This window comes from Plectrocnemia conspersa, unplaced genomic scaffold (genome assembly GCF_051122295.1).
Source record: "Plectrocnemia conspersa isolate PC_06_02 unplaced genomic scaffold, ASM5112229v1 ptg000011l, whole genome shotgun sequence".
Classification (NCBI taxonomy): Eukaryota; Metazoa; Arthropoda; class Insecta; order Trichoptera; family Polycentropodidae; genus Plectrocnemia; species Plectrocnemia conspersa.
The window spans coordinates 14,531,449-14,544,257 of record NW_028277175.1 but is presented as its reverse complement, the minus strand read 5'-3'; the positions used below and the strand labels follow the sequence as shown (position 1 = coordinate 14,544,257).

At 32.4% G+C, this 12,809-nt stretch overlaps 1 protein-coding gene across 3 annotated transcripts in view; it reads left to right on the top strand.

Annotated features, from left to right (window-relative positions):
* LOC148229611 (uncharacterized) overlaps window positions 1-12,809 on the top strand; it is a 160,673-nt gene that overhangs the window by 62,324 nt on the left and 85,540 nt on the right. For 2 of the 3 annotated variants that reach the window (XM_088198605.1, XM_088198604.1), the window contains exon 2: window positions 1,447-1,711. The exons of the other annotated variant lie outside the window; for it this stretch is intronic. The gene's annotated coding sequence lies outside the window, so the exon portion shown is untranslated. The remainder of the gene's footprint in view (window positions 1-1,446; window positions 1,712-12,809) is intronic. 3 annotated transcript variants of the gene reach the window in all.

Genomic DNA, 12,809 nt, shown 5'->3' with positions numbered 1-12,809 from the left:
ATAACAGTTGTGAAACGTTTATTTGCTGTTCAAACACAAACTCTACCTAAACAAATTACAGTTATTATATTCGTTTAGGTATGAGCAGCAAATGAACGTTTCGCGACTCTCAAATTTAAGGTGGCGCGGCGACGTGATAATGAACAAATACCAAACAAAATCAATGCATTTCGTCAACTAATCCTCAAAACCAGAAATAAATAAATTGTTTGATTTTAATTTTGGTCTTATGCGACCCACAGATTAAAAACGACATTTAATTATAACATATATACCGTTACAAGTTAAAACATTAGATAATCTTTTGTTTTTTTCATTCAAAAACTATCATATGTTTTTGTTATAATTTTGTGCGCAAAGTTTTCGTAAAACAGCTGTTTTCACACAGCACGCAATGAATAAATGACCCGTCGGGTTAATGCGACTTTTGCGCATGCGTTAACTTGCTTCATTATATGTGTGCAAGGGCAGTGGTGGCCGGTATAAAATCGACCAGTACCATAATTTGCGTTTTGAGATAACTATAAAAAAATTCATGCATTGAATAAATTAGTCAGAATTATTATTATTTTTTTTAAATAAATAAATAATGTAATAACTGTAACATAATTTATATGCATACATATTGACCCAAGTTGTTGTAAATCAAATCAGTAAAAATATTTTCCTTATTCAAAAAATATATACTGTAATTATATAAATACATTTACCTAAATATCTCAATTTTTCATTTCTCGAGAAATGAGAAACACTAATTGAGTGTATAAGTTTTAACGATGACTTTGATCAGCGCATTTTTTTGGATATTTTCACTAAAACTTGATTGTTATTGTAATTCGTAACTGGGTGGTATTGTGGTCAGTGTTTTTAAATAAATAATGGTGGTTAATCCAGTCTCATTAGAGAATTCCTAGTTGCACTTATCTTATCTTCACAGGCGACATAGAATATCTAATCTTATTTCCATGAAATAAATGTATTTCGGATAATAAATACCACACTGGAAAGTTAATATCGCGTCTTTTAACTTTTTTTTATTATATCCAGATTTTTTCTTGACAGCCATTCCTTAGTATATTTTCGCTTGCGTCGTAATCCATTACGTAACTGCATTCCAGTGCCGGACTCGTTCGAGGGGAACGTCGTTTTTTTGCCACCCTAAAACTTGCGCAATTCTGCACCATTGTGCGTGCGCCACCCCTTTGTCACCGTCACAATGCAACCCGACAGCCACTGGTGTCCAAAAGTCATAAATTTCATTTGTGTCGATATTTTTTTGCACCTACCTGCACATTCGTTGTTACCTGTGCGGCAAAAAGTACTAAGCACTCATTGTGAACGCAATCCATTGTTACCTTTCAGTGTCCCAAGGCCAAGGATGCCATTGTTGCGATTATTGTTATTTGTATTGTACTATTAATTATAATATTTTTTGTTTTATTGCAGGTCAGTTGCGATCGTCGGACAGTTGGCGCATAGACAACGCCTGTCGGTGCTTCTCAAAAGTGAACGGGTGGGTGCTATCAAGCATTGCGATAGTGTTTTTAAATTGATAATAAATAATCGAGTCGAGTGAGCAGTGCCTCTAAAACACGCACGTTTTTGCGATGTTTTTATGGTTTTAGTGATATTTTTTTGTGTTTGTTGAATTTTATTGTTATCCAAGTTCGTGCGCCACACGTGACGGAGTTATGGATTATCTGTAACTAAGGTAAGATTATTGTTCAATACTTCACGTTTGCTCGTTTCAGTGGCGTAGCTTGGGTATGTGCCGCCCGGGGCAATCCTTAAAATTTCCGCCCCCCCTCCCATACAATTTTTGCAGGGTCATAAAATCAGCATTTCTTAAAATAATAAATTGATTATTGTTAAGCTCTTGGTATTCGTAGATTTACATATATTTTAGTTTATTCAGGGTTAAGAACCATCGCGAATATGCCGTCCCCAAGTAAGTGCCGCCGGGGCGGCCCGCCCTTCCGCCCCTCCATAGCTACGCCACTGGTTCGTTCAAAAAGGATTATATATAAATAAATATAAAGACCCCAAAGCTAGAAATTTTATAGAAAATTAGTTATTATAACCACTAGATTGTATTTTATGTGCTATATTTAAATAAACGCACGCATTGTTCGAAAACGATTAGAAAACACCTAAACAGCAAGTGAAGAACATGTTATGAAATTGCTATCATAGTCAATTATATCATTTAACATGTTTTTGCCCTAAATTCTCTTTAAATGTTCGCTTTTTTTCATTATCGAAAATTAATTCCGGATGAGAAAAAATGTTTCATGAATCTGTGAAAGAATTAATTTATTGTACCAAAAATATTTGAGCTTGTTAAACTCAGAGATTTTTTCGGCGATAGCTACATGAGCCTGGAACAATTGTGTGGGTTTTTAGTACACATCTCTTTTAGGAGTGTGCCATCATATTTTTTTTATTTTACAAAACATTTGATGCGCTTTTGTAAAAAGAACGCAGTGGTACCTCAGTTATCGTCGATTTATTCCGCGAAAATTTTGTCTCGGTTTTCGTCGGTTGTCTCGGATTTCGTCTGCGTACGCGACCCACGCGCTTGCGTGGTCACTACAATTAGATGCCTCGTAATGTTAATACATTCATACAAATAATTGCCTCGGTTTTCGTCGGATTCGAATTTCAACGATTGTTTTCGGACGGATTATCGACGAAAACCGAGGTACCACTGTAGGTGTATAAAATTGCGTATGTGTAGCAAATGTATTGGTGATTTTGTAGTTTCGGCAAATAAGTCCTGGAAATTCTCGAAAATCGAAACTTTTGTTTGATATTATTTTAAATAATTCTTTATATTTCTTTGTATCTCTAAAAAGCACATTTACATAAATATTTTTTGGCATATTTTTTGTTATGTTCATTTATTTTTTAGAACTCAAAAAAAGTAATTTAAATTATATATACACATACAACCAACTCTTTTTTTTACACCATTTTAAAATTACACTGTCCACAATAAAAACGAAGACATTTTTGCACAATCTATTTGCTCTTATACGGCCGTTCCAGCTATATTTAGAACAAAACATCTTCAATTTTTTTTATTTTACACGGTTTTTGTTGGAATGAATCTATCGTGTAAAAAAGAGTTGAGTTGAATATATGGACAGCGATTGTAAAATTATTTTATTAATATAAGGACACATATTTTATTTTTGATGGTCAAAATAAGTACTTATAAAGACCAAGGCAAGAACGAATCATAGTCTTATTTATATTTTCGTAGTGAATATTCTTGCCGTTGAGAATACTCGCTCGCTTTCCGTTGATGTTGGCTAAATTGTGAGCAAATATTTGGTTAGTTGAATTTACAGTTGGTTGAAAAATCTTAAATTCATTTTGTCGACTACATTCATTAATTTTTATCGAAGAAATAGTTTGGTGGTTTATTTGTTGTTTGTTTAATTCTTAAATTTTTAACGTCATATTAATGAATCATCATCGGTATTCTCTTTATTAATTATTTCAGTATTCAATTCCGAACTATCTAAATTAGAAAAGTTAGTTCTAATGATACCCCATTATGTATTCAAATATTTTTTTTGAAGCAACTTTGCTCAGATTTCTAGCAGATGAATGAAAATATTTAAGCCTAGAAGTCATGCTTTCATAAATATATCGTAAATTGTTTCTGATGAAATGTATTTTTTTTAGTTTAAAAAAATATTATAAAAACATATATATATGAAAAATGATACGCCACAAAAATTTGCCAGTTATTTTTTCTGACATATTGTCCTGGAGTCTTCGTTTAATAATATTAAGGAATCATTCATTATCCAGATTGTCGATAACATCTAAATATCATTAAATTATAACATATCATTAAATCAATTTCCCATTCATCTGACGGGATCACAACGAACACAATTTGGTGCTATATAATAATTTAATCGCTTATTGATAGTCCTAATTTAATTTATACACATTTGTTAATTTTTTAGTATACACCTGGGAGTGAGTTAATTTTACGTATTTTACTATAATTATTTCTGTTGTTATTTATTTATTATTATTTTATAATGCATTTATAGTAAATGTTTGCGTTGTTTTATTTTACTACCTTTTTAACACTTTTCTATTATTAAATTTAGTTAATTTATATATTTATATATTATATGACTTTTGTGCCTTTTATAAAATATTTTTATAAAATTAATATAAAATATTTTTTGTTATGTTCATTTATTTCTATAGAAATCATTCAAATTTAAAATTTTATTATTCAAATATAATGTTTCTATTTATTATTTTTTCAGTTATGTATGTAAATATGTAACTATCTGGGGTACCGCAAAAGATCCATCACCGTACATGTACGGCGATACCGCTCAAAAGCTTTACGTAACTCATTCATGTTTCAGAGCTTTGTGAAAAAACGAAATTTTCGAGAGCTTTTTAGGCGACCCGGCCTTTTTCTCCGCTCCGCTGAGTCGCGACCGATAGTTTGGGAAACGCTGATTTACAGTATAATTGTGTATGCTTTTAACTGCTATTTTATATGTTTGTGTATAAAATGAATATTACTTATCATTACTAAGTAAATAAGGTCATGCTGTTATCAGTTGTTATTATGCTTTTGTTTTAATTACTAAACGGTATGTACGTGTTATCTAAATAATTATTATATGAGGTTATATAGCGTAATTAAGATCTCCGATTGATATATAGAAGGTACCATGTTCGAATTCCAACACAAATCAAATTTCATCATATGTGATACATACTGACATTTTAATTAAATACGAGATCGATGATTGACTTATTAGCTACCTTGTGTTAGTGTTTTATATTTTGTCGAGTCATTTTGCAAAGTTTTCAATTATTACTGTAATTTATACAATTTGTTGTCGGTTTATTTATACGCATTCTCTTTTCGAAATTCCTGGCACTTATCTGCGAATTCGCCGCAAAGAAAGTTAAGTTTGCGCGCGAAAGTGGGTTATTATGAGTCCGGGGGAGGGTCGAGGGGGCCCTACAGCTAGGTCAGGTTTATTCGGCAACGGTAAAAGTTCCGAGGCCTTTTTGGGTAAGCAAGTTTTCTCCGGTCAGGAACTTGCATGCGATGTGCTATTTATGACGGCGATAAGATACTAAAAAAACTTTATTTGATTCATACAATAATTATGCTATTATTTAAAGTGACCGACACTTTCGAACGAACACCACTGAAACATTATAAAATTCATATTTAGGTCAGTAGCTTGATTATATGTATGATGAATGATTGTTTGTGATGACTTGTCAATCCATGTACGTTATAATTATTGATGTTATAATTACAATTTCACAGTACTTTTAGCTATACAAAATAACTCATTATATATATACATATAAAATTAAATATTGATTGATTTTCATTAGTTCTTCCACATTTTTTGATATCGTCTAATAACATTTTGATAAAATTCATTGCCTTGAAATAATACAAATATAAATAAATTTACATTACATTTATAAAATTGACTATGAAAAACTATACACATAGTACTTATTGAATTATTTTGACATTTAAGTACAGTAGACCCCCCAATAACACGGTAAATTGGGGACGTGCTATTTGGGTGCGTTTGAACGCTCGTTACCGAGCGTTCCCACTGCGACGGCGCCGACACGATTTTATTGCTTTTGACGTGAATTTTTGACTTCTGAGAAGTGATAATTGTTTTTGCGTCCTCCTATTGACCAACATTCGGTTTGAATATATTTTGACCGATACTCTCATATCAGAAATCCATAGTAATATCGGTTGTTGTAGTGCTAATAAAAAAAATTCAGGGCAGTATTTTATTTTTAACACCCTTCCCCATCTTTTTTATTTAAAAATATATGTCCTCATATTGGTAATTGTTTATGAAAACAAAACAAAAAATCAAATATTATTTATTAATTATTCTTACTTGCTAAAATTATGGTGTTTTATATTTCACAAAAAACTTCCATACAGCATCTTCTTCAACGTCTTGGATTTTGCAAATGCGTGTCTGTGTTTTTTTGATGTGTCCTTTTTTGTTTTTTTTACATAATAAACATTAAGTTTTCAATATGTTTAATAAGTAAACTGGATCGAGTATGTTATAATTAAATTCACACGACTCTGCAGAACTACGTGACACAGTTTTTAAATACTTTTAGTGAATTTAAATTTGGTGGAATACAACTTCCATTATTATCTTCTTGTTTTTAGCAATATAATATGTAGTTCTGAAAATTTTATTAGTTGATTCGATTTCCGCGTTATTCAAAGTATCTATTATTTTATCAATGGGTTGTTGTTAAGCTTTTTTTTAAAAAAAATCTGCACTAAAATGTGTATTTAATTTCATATGATCGATAATTTTTATTCATAATGTTTTTATGTGTGAAGCCCTCGAATTTTCATTTAAATACACTAAAATTACACTCCATTCCCTTGTAATAATACGTTCTTGTACTTTTTTATTTGGTCACACGATATACAAACAATTTTTCCATTTTCACTAATAATTATGATATTTTTTCTTTATTTTCTTGCCGCATATCTGCCGTCCAAACAATCGACCAGGAATAAGGGGTTTGAAAATTTTGCTTAGAAGATTCATTTAAGATTTTTTTAGTTATGATATTGACGCAGATTCGTTATTAATAACATTTCAGTCACTTATTTTATTTATTTTAATGAAAAAACATTCTATTGTATTCTGTTGACGTTTTTATTCATCCTTATTTGAAAAAAATGCAATTCGTTAATTGCTTATTAATGTTTATGTCATTTAACAACATTAGACTGAAATCTGAAACAGAATTCATTTAACACTTAATCGACGGGTCATTTTTTGCCGCGTGATTTTCACGCAACACAGCCTTGCTTCTTGCATGAGAAATTAATTTAAATATTAAATTTCGTTCATCTGCGGTTTAAAATCAGAATAGACGGAAAAATGCCGATTTAAGATATGTTTTATTGCTTTGCTCTGCACATGAATTTTACGATCTCTATGTATATAGAAGGAAATAATTACATTTCTTTACCAGCAAAAATGCATTTGTCATCAAAATACCGTTGTCAGTTTGTCAGTATTTTTGTGCTATATGAATATTTTTTGCATTCTCGTAATATCCGTCCGCTCACGATATATTATTTGCTATCAAAATATTTTTTAAGTGTACTTGAAAAGTAAATTCCTTTGCAATTAAAGTGAAAAAGAAGTTCCAGGGCAACGCCCTGGCCCCACTACACCACTGCTTATAATCCCGGATAGCGAATTTCAATAGCTTGTCATCATTTTCCAATATGATAGCATTTGTTGTCACAAATGCATTTACCTAATCCGTCCGGATCTCAAATCGTCACATACGTTAGCATAACAAACGCATTTGCAAGCCGTAGACAATTTGATTTATTATGCTTTTAACACGTATTTGCAATAAATATTTTCTCACAGTAAATTAGTCCCGTTAAATGTTGTTTAAAAACGACAATATTTGGAGAGACTTTTCTGGTAAAAACTACCTGTTATCCTCTTTCTTGTATTTGGCTAATTGAATTATGAAGAATTTATAATTCTAGCAGTCACGCTATGCAACGTTAGAATCAACAAAGTTTCTTTATAAATGGTCTAAAACTTCAGATCAGGCAATGTTCATTATTATAGAGTATGAACAATTTGAGAATCACTCGTATCTCCACTACTTTTGTGTCTATTACGTTAAAAAATCGCGTATTCATCGCTGCTGTCATTCAGAGCGCTCCCCGCGTCGAGTGCCGATCTATTCTCGTCACAAATTGACCCGCGCACACATGTTTACGATTTGGCGGCCGCGCCGAACGCCACTTGGCAGCATCTGGTCGACAGAATGAGGCAGAGGGCGCACTACGACGAAAACGTTTGACAAGCGGCGGCCGGATATCTTTCCGCGAGGTGTCGAGCAGAAGAACAATGCACACAACAAAGCCCTGCCGTCTCGCGATCGATAATTAATTCGAGTAGTTTCTATGAACGATATCACGGATGCAAATAATTCTGATGTCTATTTTTACGAGGGGCAATAACCAAACGGCACAGAGAGCATAACGCTGTGATTTTGCAGCGTTCGAGTTATGCGCTTCAAAAAACAGGTTTCGTTTAATGGTCGCTCGTTAAGATGCACATATTCTTTCGGGTGCATCGATCACTACGTACACACACAGGTATACACACGATGAACCAAATAGTCGTCCTTATATCTATACTAGCTTTTGTACTCGAGTTCGTTCGTTATTTGTTCCCAGGTAAAACATATTTTGACCTACAAGCGTTCCAAGCCTTCCAAAATTCTTGGTTATTGTACGCTTATAATTCGTGAAAGCTTACTAAAAAGCTCATTTTTGCTCAAATGTATACTAATAAAATCTTATTTTAATTTATTTAGTTTACAAAAATAAAACACAAGCTTGGGAGTCCTGGTGTAAGCCCAGTTATTCGCTCGATTTTCATTTTACGTTACTGCTCTGTTCACTTTGGAACTATCTACGTTTCGTAAATATAATTGACTGTTTTATTCTGGTTGCTTTTAATTTCCCACCTCTTCAGCAGCATATTAGAGCTGCCAACTATGTAGTGGTAATGCAATTGAATTTTAATTTTATGATGAGAATTGAAGATAGCATGATAATTAGTATATATTTCTTAGCTTATTTTTTTGTAAATTGCGCAGTATTGTAAAAAAGCACTTTTGTTTTTTTTTTTGTTTTTGGGAATAGTAACTATGATTTTGAGAATTCTTAAATTATATAGTTAGATATTTATACTTAATAACAAGATTCTTGTATGTGCGTTATTATTGTATTTTAATGACGTTTTTTTCGATTTTATGCAGATCTTTCCTTTGTGAACGTTTATAACTTTAATTTAATACCCCACAACATTGTATATGCCATTATATCGATAGACAATTAATTTATTATAACATATATTAAAAGTTCTATGTTGAGGGTCAAAGGTATTTTCAACATAATTGTAAAGGTCATCCGAAGAAAGGTTGCGGTATATGATATGTCAGTTGTTATGACAACTCAGCTTACCGTTTGACCCATGTATATTATAGACATACATACATACAAAGCTTACCGGCCATAAGCGAATTAATAAAATTGCTTTAAACAGCACAGCACCCAGAATTGACGAATTAAATATCACTGACCTAAATCAATATTGACCAAACGTTTTTCCTTAATGGAACTAGCAATGAATGCAATTTTGAATATAATATACATATTCTATTCCAATTGAGAACGAATGTTGGCATAGATCAGTGGTATTTAAACATATTAAGCTTTGAGATTTACGTGTAACAATTTGATCAATTCATGTAATATTGTTCGCTACCAATTTGTCATATATATTGATTCAGCCAATGAAACAAATCTTATTTGTTATACTTTTTTTGTACATTAAAAGACGTATTCAATCAGAACGAAATGATTTATTCTAAACGCAAAGTGAGTAGTATAGTGTGTTATAAACATAAGTACCAAAGTATGTCGTATATACAATTAAATTCGCTCTAATAAACTAACATACGAGCGCCTGATTCAACAGGTTGTCAATCGTGCGTTAAATTTCACAATTAAAGTTGAACTCAGTTATAACGAGCGACTGAGGCCAAATTGCTCATAACAACCGCTATATGCAAATAGTCGTATATGAATAATAAACCCAATATTTAATGTTTTAATTTTAAAGAATAAGTTGGCGTTTCGCAAACACTTTGTATGATATTTTATTGTTCAACTTTCAAGTTTCTTTCTGTGAAAGCTCATAGTAATAATATATTCAATGTTGGGTTTTGATTCGTTCATCAACAGCGGAGCAATGACGACCCATAAAAATACCGTTATTAATGTTTTTAGTACTTATTTATAGATGGAACAAGTTAAACTTCCGCGTTTCGTTCAATAAATGTGTTTAAATGACGTTTAGTACCAAATTTCTCACTAATTGTATTAGATTACAATTATTTTTTTGTAAACTGTTTAAAGACTATTTTTCTATTATTAGAATATAGTTTATTAAAGTATTTTGCTCATTCTGGAGTACCACAGGGATCTAATCCCTTTGATATTTTTGCTCTTTATTAACGACATCATTCTCTGGAATCCGAGTAGAGCGAGGTACTCCTTGTTGGAGAGAATTAAAAAAAATATATTTCCGGGTCGTATCCGTATTTTTATCTTTGATTTATTGCATTCTACTCAATGAAGCATTTTTATTAGTGTCTACAACCAGTCAATGATAGGTTACTTTCATTTGCGAGCTTTATGCTTGAACTACACTCTCTGGAAGTTGGTCAAGGTTGGCCAAGGACGGAGAATATAGTGGGTTACTTCGGTCGAGTTCGGTTCTGCCCGCTCTAAAATCTCTCGGAAGTTGTCCGAAAAGTGGGAGTAGTAATTCAGTCGACTTCGAACCAGCCAGCTTCGAGCGCTTCCGAACATTGTCGGCAAACGGACCGAAGTCAAAGAAACCGAAGTCGGAGCTGTTCTTTTCAGCGCGAACGGTGAGATACTCTCGCGTGTTTAGTGACGACAGTGAGAGAGATAATGATATGATGCTTCGCAAACTGAGATAGAACGAGTAACTCGGTTCAATTTCAGTATGCGCGTAGGCGTCCTATGGTTAACACGCACGTCGAGCGCTGCATCGTGGTCACGTGGTTATAATTCCACATGCTTATCGGGGATTTCAACAGACTCTTACTGACATCTTTGAATATTTTAGGGCACCAAAAGGGATTAATTATATTTTTGATAGTTTATTCTTCTAATAGATATCGTTATTATATTTTTTTTCATATAAAATTAAATAATTTGTGGTACTTGATTTTGTTAAAAAAATCGTTTCGAATATCCTTATGTACGTGACAGAAGCCGCCGTACGGACGTCATTCACGGCCGCCGTCCGGACGGCAGTGAAATTTGCGACAGTGTGATCGCTTACTCGAAGTCGTAGGTCTCGGCCGACTTCAGTTGTAACTTCGGTTCGGTGTAGTGCAGGCATTAGAGCGCCCCAGAGAATTGCGATTGTATTCCTTATTCTTACCCGTTGCGGCCAGGAAGTCAGCGCTCGAGAAGCGAGCCATCCAGTTCCTTAACGAGCTTGCAACACAAGGATGTTTTTGGCGATAGCTATGAAAATCTGGAAAAATATATGTGGGTTGGTGCTGCTGGTCAGATTTGTAATAAAAAATAAGAAAATTAATATAAAAAATAGTATTAACATACTTTTGTAGGAAATATAAGCACTTGCTAACTTTAATGCGTTGACAACCTTTAACTATTAGATTTTATATCAGAAGTTGTCGACAACATACTTAATTATGTGAAATGGATTCGTATGAAACATTATATAAGCTGCCTACTTCACAAACGGTGCTTTTAAATACTTGGGAATCTTCTTACGTAGTGTTTTTGTTTTATTCACCTGGAATGGTCGCTCGTTGCTCGTACTAAGATGAATGAATATGCAGGATATTATTATTAATTGAGTCGACTGAGTAATTTCCTTCAGAGCTCGATACGTACAAAGTCAAACATGTCTCGTTTTAAATTAAATCAAAACGTGTTCTAGGCACATATTGCGGAATGTGGCATGTTTCTTATCTTATGATTGAAAAAATATCTCGTCAAGTTGCATATGAAAATAAAAAAAACATGTTATTTTTTTATATCCATATGCACAACATTTTAATTTTAATTATAGCATGAATCCTTAGTGTTCCTCAAGGTTAAATTTTAGGACCTTTATTGAAAAGTGTATAATTTGAAAAGCTTTGTAACTAAAAATAGACATGGAACAGATTTACGCTGATTAAATTTATGTAATTGAAAATGGCAACAAATTAAATAGTCAGAATTTGAATCAATTTTGGATCAGAATAAAAATAAAATATCGGTCAGAATTTTATTAACAGCTTGCTCATAAATATATTATTCAAGGTTAGGCTAAATATCACAAGCTTAGCTTAGAAAAAAATAGTGTACAGTCAGAATAAAAAAAAAATAGGACTATCAGAATTAAAATTTATAAATATAAATGGGCAATAAATTATTTATTTTATAGATATATTATAAAATATCTTGCTCGTATCTGAACTGTTGCAGGTTAAATGTGAGCGAGCGTTAGTCAGAACAGTGAACACTCCATGATTAACTCTGTATTTAATTGTATGTAGAACGCGAAGGTATTTAGAGCGACGAACGAAGCGGGAATAAAGACAGAGCGCTAGGCTTGTTGTTTTCACATATGACAATTTTGCGAACCCAACTGAACAAATTAATCCAAAAATACCTTTATAATGATAATTAAAATGAACTGCTGACATGATAATGGCAGATCACTATACTCGAGACTGATTGATAAATATAAAAAATATAGTAACGATTTTAATTAATATAAATTTGTTCAAAATATAAACAGGAGTAATGATGAGAATATCGAACGTATATCCGTATCGTGTGCTTTAGATTAGGGGCGTTAATCCAAAGTTCCCATCTCTTTCTCAATTATGAATAATGATTAATTGAATAGCTCTCGAATTGACTGTGTTAACGCAAATATAGTTATATACGATAACACTGTTGCCAACTGGAAAAAATGATTCTGACCATTTGTCGAAATAATTCCTACCATCAGTCCAATTTAAATTTTAAGCATTTAATATAAATTCCAACTTATAAATAAAAATTCTGACCGTCTAATATCCATTCTGGCCGCTTATATTCTTACCTTTTAATATAGATTCTGATCCGA